The following is a 14,460-nucleotide window of genomic DNA, read 5'->3' as shown; positions in this document are numbered from 1 at the left end:
TTACTTGGTGAATACATTGGAAAAGAAAGAAGAGGGGATCCCCTGGGTGGCTCAGCGGTTCAACGCCTGCCTTTGGCTCAGGGTGTGATTCTGGAATCCTGGGGTCGAGTCCCGCATCGGGCTCCCGCCATGGAGCCTACTTCTGCTTCTCCCTCTGCCTGTGTCTCTGCCTCTCTCTCTCTCTCTCTATGTATATCATGAATAAATAAATAAAATACTTTTTTTTTTAAAAAAAAAAGGGAAAGGAAAGAAGAGAACTGGCATTTTCTGCTGAAATCCCATTATCTACATATCCTGCTCACTGTCCCCAAATTTACATACTGTAAAGCCAGATTTTATACCACTTACGTACAAAAAACACCTTTTATTGCTCTCTATTATCCACAGAATAACTCCTATAAGACTTTGTAAAAGAATTCAACGCTTTTCATAATTGGGCCTGATTTTATCTCTGTAGAGACTGAACATTTTTATTAGTGTATAGTCCTATTAATCCATGGCTCGTCTTCAAGCACTGCATGTTTCCCCTTCTCTGCTATTGTTAGCTTAATCAATTCTCAGTGTGTGTGTTTATTTTTCCCTTGAACTTAGAAAAATACTTCATAAGTGGCAGGATTTTGAAAGAGAATCTAAAAAATTGGAAGGAAGAAAAAGACTTAGGAAATTAATTTTTTCCTTTTTTTTTAATTGAAGTATATTTGTAGCATGGATAGCTCATTCAGTTCCTTATGCATTGTAGCATAGTGTTTACAAGCACAGATTCTGTGTTTCAAACTTTACTGCTTAGTAGTTGGGAAATCTTGAATACATTTCTTAATCTGTCAATGCCTCCATATACACCAATAGAATGGAGCTAATAATATTTACCTTATAGCGTTGTCATGAGAATTAAGTGAAATAATGTATATAAGACTGCTTAGAGCAGTATTTGGCTCATGGTACAAGTATTAGCAATGCAAATATAATCAGCAATGCTGCTGATTGGTGGTGGTGGTGTGGTGGTGACTGGAGTATCTCCGTTATCTACTAATTAAGTATTTTACTCATTCTAGGTCAATTCAAAGCCACCTTCTCTAAGAAGCTATCCTTCCCTTCCCCAGTTAGTATTTGAGTTAACTAAAATACATATTGGAGTGATGATATTTAGAACAGAAGTACAACCAACTAGCTTCATGAAATAAAAGTTTTGACAGAAAATTTTGAATACCATGATCATTAATAGTAGGAGAGATAGGAAAGGTCAAGTATGAGTAAGGAGAAGGATGTGGTGATGTGATAGGAAAAGGCAAAATATTTATAGGAAAATGTCATGAGTTTTGTTTGGTTATACATGAATTAATTCAAGGGGAGATGTGATTCTGGTGCTGGGGAAACAGGAGAGGGTTAGAGAGATAATTTACAGCTGTGTTTTTAAAATTCCAATGAATAGGTTTTAAGAAATCATTCACATTCTTCCACTATGTATCTTTTTTATATTTATGCATATGCACACTATATTTTTTTAAAGTAGGCTCCAAGCCCAATATGGAGCTTGAACTTACAATACTGAGATCAAGACCTGAACTGAGATCGAAAGATGCTCAACCAACTGAGCCACCCATGTGCCCCAATGGTGTAAAAAAGTTTACAATTTTTATAATGGTATCTTATTTATATGTCTAAGATATTAATGCAGTGATCAAGAGGCAAATAATATCTGTTTTATGGTAAGATGACTCCAAGAAGTTAAAAGAATGGCCCATGTTTCAGGCCATTAGCAGGGAAACCAGAGTGTCCTTTTCCAGGTCATTAATGATCATTTGAAATACTGTGGCTTTAGTACAGACTGTGTGGCACTCTATTCCAGTAGTGAGCTGGATAAACCATGCTATGGGCTGTGACATCGAGCCATATTTTTCCTTTAGCTTATCTGTATTGTTTAATCAGCATGTTCCACACTTATTAGAGTAGGATTCCTGTCCTGATCCAAAACTTTTTCAGGCCTAGAAAGAAATAAATCTGGGCTTATATGATCAATTAATCTATGACAAAGGAGGCAAAAATGTACAACGCAGGAAAGATAGTCTCTTCAGTAAATGGTGCTGGGAAAACTGCACAGCTACACACAAAAAGAATGAAACTGAACCACTTTTTTACACCATTCACAAAATTAAATTCAAAATGAAGTAAGGACCTAAATATGAAGCCAAAGATTATAAAACTTCTAGAAGAAAACACAGTCATTAATTTATTTAATATTGGCTATAGCAATATTTTTCTAAAATGTATCCTCAGGCAAAGGAAATGAAAGCAAAAATAAACTATTGGGACTACATCAAATATAAAAATCTTTGCCCAGCAAGGAAATCATCAACAAAACAAGGCAATTGATGGACTGGGAGAAGACACCCAGACAGCGAACAGATACATGAATAGATGCTTGATATTATTCATTATTAGGGAAATGCAAATCAAAATCACAATGAGATATCACTTTATATCTGTCAAAATGGAAAATAAAAAAAAAAACAAATAATGAAAAGTTTTGACAAGGAGGTGGAGATACAGGGAACAAACTTCTGGTTGCCAGTGGAGAAGAGGTACAAAATGAATGGGTGAAGAGGAGTGGGAGATTCAAGCTTCCAGTTATGGAATGAATAAGTCACAGGAATAAAAGGGATAGGGAATATAGTCAATGGTATTGTAATAATGTTGTATGGTGACAGACAGAAGTGTATAGCTACATTTGGGTGAGCACAGCATAATGTATACATTTGTTGAATCATTATATTATACACCTGAAACTAATGTAACATTGTGTGTCAAATATACTTCAATGCTTAACAAGCATTGACATCACCATTGTGCATCATTATCATAAGCCGACATTCTTCAGGTATAAGCCTACATGTTCATGGATATTATATTTTAGGAATATATTCTCTATGAATAAAATGCAATAGGATGGGATAAAATAACACTAGTGAATGGGTTTTTAGCTTTTCATGTACAACTTTGGTTCAGAGAAAAAGTGGACCAAGCATCATGGCAGGTGTCAGAACAACATGTCAGGGGTGCACTGTGTGAAAGCCTATTAGAACCTGGAAATTGGATGGGATACTGTGCTCCCCAACCTACCTTTTTACTGTGGAACTGGAAAGAGAATTCAACCATCACATATGGGGAAAGGACAATGTACCCACCTTATCCAGGTTTAACCAGGACTTGCCCTGACTGAGGAGAAATAAAAAAAAATAGACCCAGATATATTTATTAAAGCTAAATTATATGAGGTGCTGCCCAGTATGAGGTACTATGCCAGGCATGTTATACACAGCAGCACATTTATTCCTTCCAAAAACCTGGGGAGGTAGGAGTTCTGCTTGTCCTTTTTACAGATAAGGAAACTGATGCCAAAAAAAACAACAACAACAACAACAACAAAAAAAACACCACCATATATCCTTACCTACCAAGCAGCAAAGTTGAGCTTCAAACATTTTTTCCAGAATAAGAAATAAGCCACCAAGTATAAGTGTATTATTATCTAAGTATTTCTTCACTTTGGTTATTAATTGGCTTAAATATTTGGCAGCTCCCACATTCGGGCCATATATATTGAGGATTGTTAAGTCCTCTCGTTGGATAGATCCTTTAAGTATGAGATAGTATCCCTCTTCATCTCTCACTACAGTCTTCGGGGTAAATTTTAGTTTATCTGATATAAGGATGGCTACCCCTGCTTTCTTTTGAGGACCATTTGAATGGTAAATGGTTCTCCAACCTTTTATTTTCAGGTTGTAGGTGTCCTTCTGTCTAAAATGAGTCTCGTAGAGAGCAAATAGATGGGTCCTGCTTTTTTATCCAGTCTGACACCCTGCGCCTTTTGATGGGGTCATTAAGCCTATTCACGTTCAGAGTTACTATTGAAAGGTATGAGTTTAGTGTCATCATGATATCTATTCAGTCCTTGTTTTTGTGGATTGTTCCACTGAACTTCTTCTTAAAGGGGAATTTTAAGAGTCCCCCTTAAAATTTCTTGCAGAGCTGGTTTGGAGGTCACATATTCTTTCAGTTCCTGCCTGTCTTGGAAGCTCTTTATCTCTCCTTCCATTTTGAATGAGAGCCTTGCTGGATAAAGTATTCTTGGTTGCATGTTCTTCTCATCTTGGACCCTGAATATGTCCTGCCAGCTCTTTCTGGCCTGCCAGGTCTCTGTGGAGAGGTCTGCTGTTATCCTAATACTCCTCCCCATAAAAGTCAGGGATTTCTTGTCTCTTGCTGCTTTAAGGATCTTCTCTTTATCTTTGGAATTTGCAAGCTTAACTATTAAATGTCGAGGTGTTGAACAGTTTTTATTGATTTTAGGGGGGGATCTCTCTATTTCCTGGATCTGAATGCCTGTTTCCCTTCCCAGATTAGGAAAGTTTCCAGCTATGATTTGTTCAAATACATATTCTGGCCCTCTGGCCCTTTCGGCGCCCTCAGGAACCCCAATTAAACGTAGGTTTTTCTTCCTTGGGCTGTCGTTTATTTCCCTTAATCTGTCTTCATGGTCTTTTAATTGTCTGTCTCTTTTTTCCTCAGTTTCCCTCTTTGCCATCAACTTGTCTTCTATGTCACTCACTCATTCTTCCACCTCGTTAACCCTCGTCGTTAGGACTTCTAGTTTGGATTGCATCTCATTCAATTGGTTTTTCATTTCTGCCTGATTAGATCTAAATTCTGCAGTCATGAAGTCTCTTGAGTCCTTTATGCTTTTTTCTAGAGCCAGCAGTAGCTGTATAATAGTGCTTCTGAAATGGCTTTCTGACATTGAATTGTAATCCAGATTTTGTAACTCTGTGGGAGAGAGGACTGTTTCTGATTTTTTCTTTTGAGGTGAGGTTTTCCTTCTAGTCATTTTGCTCAGTGCAGAGTGGCCAAAAACAAGTTGTATTGGGAAAAGGAGAAAAAGAGAGAGAAAGAAGGAAAGAAAAGAGAAAAAGAAAAAAGGAAGGAAAAAAGGAAAAAAGAGAAGAACAAGAGAAAGAAAAAGAAAGAAAGGGGAAAAAAAGGGTGGGGGAAGCAATCAGAAATCAAAAAAAAAAAAAAAAACACCACCAAAAATCCTTACCTACCAAGCAGCAAAGTTGAGCTTCAAACATTTTTTCCAGAATAAGAAATAAAAGAAAAAGATGAACACCATTTGGAAGAGTAAAAAAAAAAACACAAATCTCTGAAAATAACCTGTTGGAGAATTCAAAAGGAAATTGCTACTTCAGTAGGGTGCAAGAAGACATGGCCCCAATGACTGGGAAGAGAAGCCTTGACAGTAGTCAAGATGGAATTTTAACAGAGTAAAAGGAAAATATAACAAAAGGAGACAAAGTGAACCGGAATAAATTACCCAACTTCTTACATACATTTTTATCTATTTCTAGACTGCTAATCTGCCATTGTTCTATCTATCCTAGTGCTAGTCTCACACCCTTTATTGTAACATTGTAATATATCAATATCTGGTAGGGCAAGACTGTCTTTATTATTTCTCAGTATGCATTTATGATTAAAAACTGTTTCTCAAAAAAAAAAACTGTTTCTCAGCAAAATACAATAAGAGAGAACCTCTCTATTCTGATAAAGGATGTCTAGCAGAAACCTGCTGCAAACATCATGTCTAATGGAAAATTTTCAAAGCATGCCCTTTAAAGTTAGGAATAAGACAAGGATGCAAGCTATCCCTGCTTCTACTCAATATTGTTGTAGAGACAAAAAGAGAACTAAACAATAAAAGGATTTGAAAAGAAAAAACAAACCTGGCATCAGGTGGCATGATTGAAAGCATGAGCATTTGGAGGGAATCTACAAATTAACTATTAGAACTAATATATGTATTCACCTTCCTGAATACAAGGTCAAAATATCAAAACCAATTAGGTTCCTGTAGAGTTAGGAAGCATAACTTTTTAAAGGTTTCCATTTAAATAACAACATAAACTATAAGATACTCTTAAAGCTTAAGGGGGTCAGATAACACACCCTTACCTCTCCCTCACCTGAGTTCAGAAAAAATTGAAAGATGGACAAAGTCAGAAAGAGGGACATAAAACACAGGCAGAGACTTAAAGGGAGTGAGTATTGAGACTTGGTAATATCTAGGAAAAGAGATTTGAAGCATGGGGGGTAGAGTGTGCCAAGATTCCTAGGTAGGAGCATGTGAGGGAGCTGTAGCAAGAGGAGTATGGCAGGAGTGAGGAGTAGGGGGTTGGGGAGGCAGCAGAGTGGTTGAAGTCAGGGAGATCAACTGATCAATCAGTCGATAGATCATTTAGGGTCTTATAAGCTTGGAGAGATGAAGGTGATAGGAGGGGAACCTTTCCATAAGATTTTGAGGAAGAGTGCCATGGCCACATTTTTGTCCTAATAGGCTTCTTTGGACTGGTGGAGAATGAACTGGAAGGGGCGGGAAGGGAAGCAGGGAGCCTGGTGAGGAGCTGTTGACGTTGTCCAGGTAAGAAATGGCCATGACTACATTTGGATGATAGACATGGAGATAGTGAGAAATTGTTGTATCAAACAGACTGTGATTCATAGAGATGATTAATTTAAATTGGTGTGGGTGCTAAGAAAGAAAAAAGCTAAAATGCCCAAAATGAACATATTAGGAACAAAATGTTTGCCATAATCTGGCAAAGAATGAATAGTTTAATACATCAAGAACCTATTACATCTGATAGGAAAACACAAAGTCCACAACAGTTAAAATATCAGTTCTGTTTGCCTTTGTGAACTGATTGATATCTATTGACATACTTCAAAAGAGACTCTAGACAAGTAGGTTGACTTATAAAAACCCAGTGATATTCAGAGAGAAAAGAGAAACTTTTCAAAGTAGATTGAATTTTATGCACTGGACCAGAAAGGATTGCCCTTCACTTCTGACAGTCAGAATAATTCTAAGTGCTTAAGAGTCAAAAGACATAAATAAGCCTATTTTAGTCTAATCTAGGTGATATAAATAGAATTTTCCATCTAGTTTTTATTGTTGTTATTTAAAAATGTCCCCAAAGGAATATTTTTTATGCGAAGAATCTATAAAATGGAAAGGAAGGGGCCACACCAGTGTCCTGGGGCCCAGAGAGCAGCACCAGTTCTGGCAGATACGACACTGTCAGTGGAAAGGTGCTGGAGTAGGAGACATGAATACAGGGAAGAATGGTAGAGGTCACAAGAGAGTTACCCAGCCATGGGGATACACTCTTGGGAAACATGCCAGGGACTCTGAGAAATCTTTTGGTGGAGATTTTGCTGGAAGGTAAAATTGTTACTTATAAAATTTCCCACGTGAATCATTTTGAAAAATAGAGTAAAACACCCCTGAAAGAAGAGGTCATATTTAGAGGAATTGAGCTTTGCAACCAAACAAAGCAAATGCTGATTCACCTCTACAGACAATTCCAGGGTTTGTAATTCATACTGATAGCATCTGTACTGCCTGGTTACAAAAGGCCTTCTTCGCACTTAAAAGGGAGGCATGAGACACGTGTAGTGCAGAACCCATTTATGAGTCTAGGGAAGACAGAGAGCCATAATTAAATCCTTCCCAGCCCCTGGCTCATCCACTTCCTAGCTGGGTGAGCACCACAGCATCCTAACCCCTTTGTTTTTCAGCTTTTCTTTGTGTATGTTACGTTTTAAAATAAATCTATAGTGCTAAGAGTACTACTTTAAAAAGGTTTTATTGTTGTAAAATTAGCTATTCAGAAAAGAGGTGGCAGCTTGCAAAGATGCCCTTAAAAGGTCAGCAAACACTGTTATACATAAACATATATATGTTATCTATAAGATAATATAAAAATGATATTGGTGAGGGAGTCAGGAGAAATGGAATCATACAGTTTGTGCATCAGGAACTCATCTCTTAAATATCCCTGAAAATCTGCACTCATCATCTTCGAGGGAATCAAAATTAACTGTGAACATTGGTGTTTATTTCCTATCATTTCATTTGAATGGGTGTTGTTTCTGATTTGGTCTGCCATCAAAGAGAATTAAGGGAAGAATCAAGTTGCCTTTGGGCCACCTGGGTGGTTCAGTGATTGAGCATCTGCCTTTGGCTCAGGTAGTAATCCTGGGGTTCTGGGATCGAGTCCCACACTGGATTCCCCACAAGGAGCCTGCTTCTCCCTCTGCCTATGTCTCTGCCTCTCTCTGTGTATCTCCCCTAAATAAATAAATAAAATCTTAAAAAAAAGTAATCGAGTTGCCTTTGAAGACAGGAGCACAGTGCTGGTGATGAAAAGGAGTCTTGAGCTAAGGAAAGACCTTGAGGTCCCCCTGGTTTTTGCCAAGACATCCTTCCTAGGAAGAGCCCAAATTTGGACCACTGCCCCATGCTGAGTGTTCTATTTCCCTGGCCCATTGTGAGCAACAGAAAGTGACCCTGGATGATTTTTTAAATGTGTAGAGATGATACTGGAAAGCCTATATGATTGCTGGGGATGCTGGAGAATCACCCCTGCTGTGCCACTGCCCCAACTGCAAAGGAGACTGAGAAGATGAGGACAGGGACTTCTCAGGAAAGCTTTCTCTACGACAGTCATAAGATAGGGAATTCCTCACATGGAAGGGTTCCAATGCCGGGCTGTAACAACAACAACAACAACAAAACCAACAAAAACAAAACACACAAATAACCTCCAAAGAAATGTCCACGACATACCAGGTTTAAGATGCAGGATGCAGTTCATTGCTGTCAAATTCAGAACATGGCAACTATTCCCATCAAATTGTTCAAACTCCATTGCTGCTGATAATGAAAAACCCTAATCTGTAGTTAGAAACATTGAGCCTTTTCTTTACTTCTGCCCTAGTGTTCATGAAGCTGATGTACCTCCTTGCCAACAAGTGACACTTCGAGAGGTTTTTTTTGGCCACTTCCTTTTACTAATGACTTTGTGGATGTAGATCCATGAACAACCATACCCCCTTGTTGGCTGTTGTTGTGATGTGTGAGGAGAGAAGATTGTCACATACTCTGCAGATCAGGCTCTGAACAAGTTCCACTCAGATCTTAGTGGGCAGTTGTGAGAATCTTGTCCACGGGGTTAAGGCAGAGTGAATGTGGGTTCAACATGCTTGAAATGACATTCTATGTGCAAATAAGAAAGGGATTAAAAGGCTAAACTGAAAGACCAAAGGTGTTTTCTTCCATCTTCACACTTTGTAAACAGACATATGGACGTTTACATTATTTGCAAGACAAAGAAAGCCTTTAGCAGAGCTATCTGCAAAGCGTTGACTCCATGTAAACCAACCCATTTATGGAACAGAAAATAAGGACACTCTAAGTAAAATCTGGATTATTCCAGACTGCCTCTATCATCTCATGAAGATTAAAATGGGAGAAGAAAAGGAAAAGAAAGAAAAGAAAAAGTATGACTTGAAAAAGGTAAACTATTTGAGCCATCTAATGTTGGATACCACATGCAATATCTAGCCAAGCATATCTGTCATAGAGGGGTTTTTTGGTTTGTTTTCATTTTTCCCAATGAAAGTGGGTATCTGGCAACTTTCCTGTGATTTGTGGGACCCATCTGGAGCACTGCTTCTACACTGAGTGGTCAGCCAACTCTCCTAAAGTTTCACTTGGTAGTTCCTTTTTAATAAAATCTAAGTCCCAGAATGGCCTCCCAGACTCTTTATATGTTTTTCCTTTGCTGTTATTCACAGCTGACTCATGTCAGTGGTCACTTAAAGTCTGTTTTCCTTGTTGTTTACACAAGTGTTGGAGATGTGTCTTGCAGATGGCAGATTGTTTTAATGTTGGCTTATAACAAGTCGTGTCAATCAGTTTGTACTTCAAATATACTGTGCCAAGAGTGCTAGGGAAGGGTTAACTTTTGGGATGAGAAGTCTTTACAATATTTTAGGGGGAAAAATTATATTGGCCTTCAAAAAAACAAAACAAAACAAAAAAACCCTGTGCTTTCAAAAAGAGGAAGTATTTTTTTTCAGAACCCAGCAGTAGAGAGATAAAACTAGAATAATTCAGTTTAGCTTCCTAGGCCTGGGGTTCCTCAACAGATGTGATAACAGAATGTAAATATTGATATCTAGCTGTCAGCCTATTGGCCTTCCTCACAGAGGTTAGGAGAACTTGGCCTCTCTTGCTGAGAGCTGGCTAAGGGCAGCCAGGAAATTCAGAAGAGAATATATTTACCAGGTTTTTTCCCTTCTAAGTTTGAGACTTAAAACACACACACACACACACACACACACACACACACACACACACACAGAGGAAATACTGGGCTTCCTCCTCAGCGTGTCTTGTTAGCTCTACGGCTACCTTTCCCATCCATCACAGTTCCACGGAACAAAGCAGTTGGCTCTTTCTGAGCACTTTTCTAAGAGGTTAAATGAGACATTGATGGGGAGTACCTGAACTGACTTATTAGCTGTAAGGCACAGAGCTTGACCTTGAGAGCTGTAAGCTCCTCGCTGGCTTCCTTGGCCTCCTTGCCTCCCTCTGGCTCCCCCTGCTTTTGCTTCTGGCCCCCTGAGGTCTGCTTTTGCTTCTGGCTCCCTGAGGTCTGAGGAAGTTTGCCTGAACAGAACTTCCAAGGTGCCAATCCCCTTGTGGTGGCCTATATTTAAAGCTCTGACTGGGCCCATGCTTTGTGGAATCTTTTCATTTGGTTTATATACTCTGACAGTATACAAATGAAGAAAATATTGGGTGAAGGTAAGTACTGTGATATAACAAAATAGGAAAGGGGGAGAAAATGACTGAAACTACTTGATATAGGTTCCAGGAAAGCCTGGCTGAGAAGGCAACCTTTTTGCTGGGATTTGAGTTGAAAAGAAACAGCCAGCCATTTGAAGATTTGAGAGAAATTAAGTCTAAGAAGAAGGAATAGCAGAAGGACCTAGAGCAGCTATTTGGAAAACACTGGAGCCAAGGGGGAGGGGAAGGGCTGGGTTCCGACAGGCATTGGTGGCACAGGGCACTTGGAGCCCTGAAGTCTACGGGGACGGTAGACCTTGTGTCTTCAGTGATGGCAGAACTTTAAACAAGGGAATTATGTAACTTGATGTTCTGTTTTTAAAAATCTCCTTGGAAAAAAAAACTCCTTGGCTGCTATGCAGAGAATCAGTTATGGGGGGCGGGGGGGCGGAGAAGGGAGTGGAACAATGAGCTCAGTGACCAGGCCATCTCGGCAGTCCAGGAAAAAAAGATCCTGCTGGCTTAGACTTAGGTAGTATCAGTACAACTGGGAAAATGGATAGATTTGGGATGTGATTTAAACATAGAATTGACAGACCTTGATGATGGATTAGACGTTGGAAGTGAGAGAAAGAGAGGACTGCACAAGTTATAGATGGGTTTTTGGTTTGAGCAACTGGGAAAATTGCAGTCTCATCTACTAAAGCCAGGAAGAGTAGGGAAAAGCAGATCTGTGGAGGGGGACACAAAATTTCTGATTTAACTATGGCAGCTATGAGATGCTGGTTAGAAACCAAAGTGGATGTGATAAGTAAGCAACTAGATATGCTATCCTAGAGGTTACATCAGGAACTCCAGGTCAAGTTAGGTCGATGATGTAAGCTTAAAAAGTAAAATGAGAAAGTGCTGAAAGAAAACTAAGATGCTAATTTTATAATCTTGGAGTATTATAAAAATATTATTTCAGGGGCACCTGGTTGGCTCAGTCGTTTAAGTGTCTGCTTTTGGCTCAGATCATGATCCCAGGGTCCTGGGATTGAGCCAACATGGGTTGGGCTCCCAGGTCAGAGGGGAACCTGCTTCTCCCTTTCCCTCTCTGCTGCTCCCCCTGCTTGTGCACTCTCTCTCCCTGTCAAATAAATTAAAAATCTTTAAAAATATATTATTTTAAATAATAAATTAAAGGGCTAACATATTTGACTATATGACTTCCTATTGAGATATACCTGGCATATGACATTATATTACTTTCATATGTGCGGCATAATGGTTTGATATTTGTATATGTGGCAAAATGGCATGACAGCAAGTGTCATGAACATTCCTCACCATACATAGTCACAAAATATTTTTATTTTTTTCTTGTGATGAGAACTTTTTAAGATCTACTCTCTTAGCAATTTTCAAATTGCAAAATAGTATTATATTGCAATATAAATATACCATATAATATAGTATTATTAACCATAGTCACCATGCTGTGCATTACATCCCTATGGCTTAACTGATTTATTTTATAATTGGAGATTTGTATCTTTTGACTTTTTTCACCCATTTGGTCCTCCCTTTGCCCACACCTCTGGCAACTTTCAATTTGTTCTATCTTTGAGTTTTGGTTTTATGTTGTTATTGTTTTCAATTCCACATATAAGTCAGATAGTATGGTATTTGTCTTTCTCTTACTTATTTCGCTTAGCATAATGCCTGGGAGGTCCATTTACGTTGCTGCAAATGGCAGGATTTCATTCTTATTTATGACTGAGTAGTATTCCAATGTGTGTGTGTGTGTGTGTGTGTGTGTGTGTATCACATTTTCTTTATCCATTCATATATTGCTGGACAGTTACATTGTTTCTATATCTTGGCTATTATAAATAGTGCTGCAATGAATATGGGGGTGCAGATATCTTTTTGAGGTAATGTTTCCATTTTACTTGTGTAAATACTCAAGAGTGGAATTGCTGGATCATACAGTAGTTCTATTTTCAGTTTTTTGAGGAAACGTCATGCTGTTTTCTATAGTGGCTGTACCAATTTACATTACCACCAACAGTGCAAGAGGGTTTCCCTTTCTTTACATCCTCATCAACACTTATTATTTTGTGTCTTTTGGATAATAGCTATTCTAAAAAGTGCAAGAGGATACCTTATTGTGGTTTTGATTTGCATTTCTCCGATGATGAGTGATGCTGAGCATCTCTTCATGTGTCTGTTGGCCATCTGTATATCTTCTTTGGAAAAATGTCTATTCAGAATCTCTGCCCATTTTTTAATCTTTTTTTTTTTGTATGGAGTTGAATGAGTTGCTTATATATTTTGGATATTAACCTCTTATCAGACATATGATTTTCAAGTATTTTCTCCCATTCAGTAAGTTTTCTTTTTATTTTGTTGATGTTTCCTTTGCTGTGCAGAAGCTTTTTAGTATTATGTGGTCTCATTTCTTTGTTTTTGCTTTAGTTGCCTTTGTTTTTGGTATCAGGTCCAAAAAATTATCACCAAGACCAATGTCTAGAAGCATACTATCTATTTTTCTTCTATGAGTTTAATGGTTTCAGATCTTATGTCTAAGTCTTTAATCCATTTTGAGTTAATTTTTGGGTATGATGATCTGATAGCAGTCCAGTTTTATCCTTTTTCATGTGGCTGTCCAGTTTTCCCAACACTAATTATTAAAGGAACTGTCTTTTTCCCATTGTATATTCTTGTCTTCTTTGTTGTAAATTAATGGACCCTATTTGTATGGGTTTGTTCCTGGGCTGTATGTTCTTTTCAATTGACCTACGTGTCTGTTTTTATGGCAATTCCATACTGTTTTGATTACTAGAGCTTTGTAATAGAGTTTGAAATCAGAGAACGTAATGTTCTCCAATTTTGTTCTTTCTTTCTCAAGATTGCTTTGGCTATTTGGGGTCTTGCAGTTTCATAAAAATTTTAGGATTGTTCTAGTTCTGTGAAAAATGCCATTGGAATTTTGATAGGGATTGCATTGAATCTGTAGATTGCTTTGGGTAGTGTGGACATTTTAATGATATTAATCTTCCAAATCATGAACAAGAAACATCTTTCTATTGACTTGCATCTTTGATAGCTTTCATTAATGTCATACAGTTTTCAGTATACAGATCTTTCTCCTCCTTGGTTAAATTTATTCTTAGGCATTTTATTCTTTTTTTAAAAAAGATTTTACTTATTTATTTGAGATAGAGAGAGAGAGACAGGCAGAGCATGAACAGGGGTGGGGGCAGAGGGAGAGAGAGCATACTCCTCGCTGAGCAGAGAGCCCGATGTGGAACTTGATCCCAGGACCCTGAGTCAAAGGCAGATGCTTACAAGCCTGAGCCACAGCCACCCAGTGCCCCTATTTTACTCTTTTTTATGTGATTGCAAATGGAATTGTTTTCTTAATTTCTCTTTCTTATTAGTATATAGCTTAGTATATAGAAATGCAACAGATTTTCAAATTGTACTTATTAGCTCTCAATGGTTTTTTGGTGGAATATTTAAGGATATGTCATCCGCAAATAGTGACAATTTTACTTCTAACTTAGCAATTTGAATGGCTTTTGTTTCTTTATGTTACTTAATTGCTCTGGTTAGAACTTTCAATACTATGTTGAATAAAAGTGGTGAAAGTGAGCATTCTTATCTTGTTCCTGATCTTAAAGGAAAAGCTTTCAACTTTTCACTGTTGAGAAGGGTTTTAGCTGTGGGTTTGTCATGTATGACATTTATTATGTGGAAGTATGTTCCCTCTATACTCACTTTGA

The sequence above is a fragment of the Vulpes vulpes genome, chromosome 2 (assembly GCF_048418805.1).
Source record: "Vulpes vulpes isolate BD-2025 chromosome 2, VulVul3, whole genome shotgun sequence".
In the NCBI taxonomy this organism is placed as follows: Eukaryota; Metazoa; Chordata; class Mammalia; order Carnivora; family Canidae; genus Vulpes; species Vulpes vulpes.
This window is presented reverse-complemented; position numbering follows the sequence as displayed.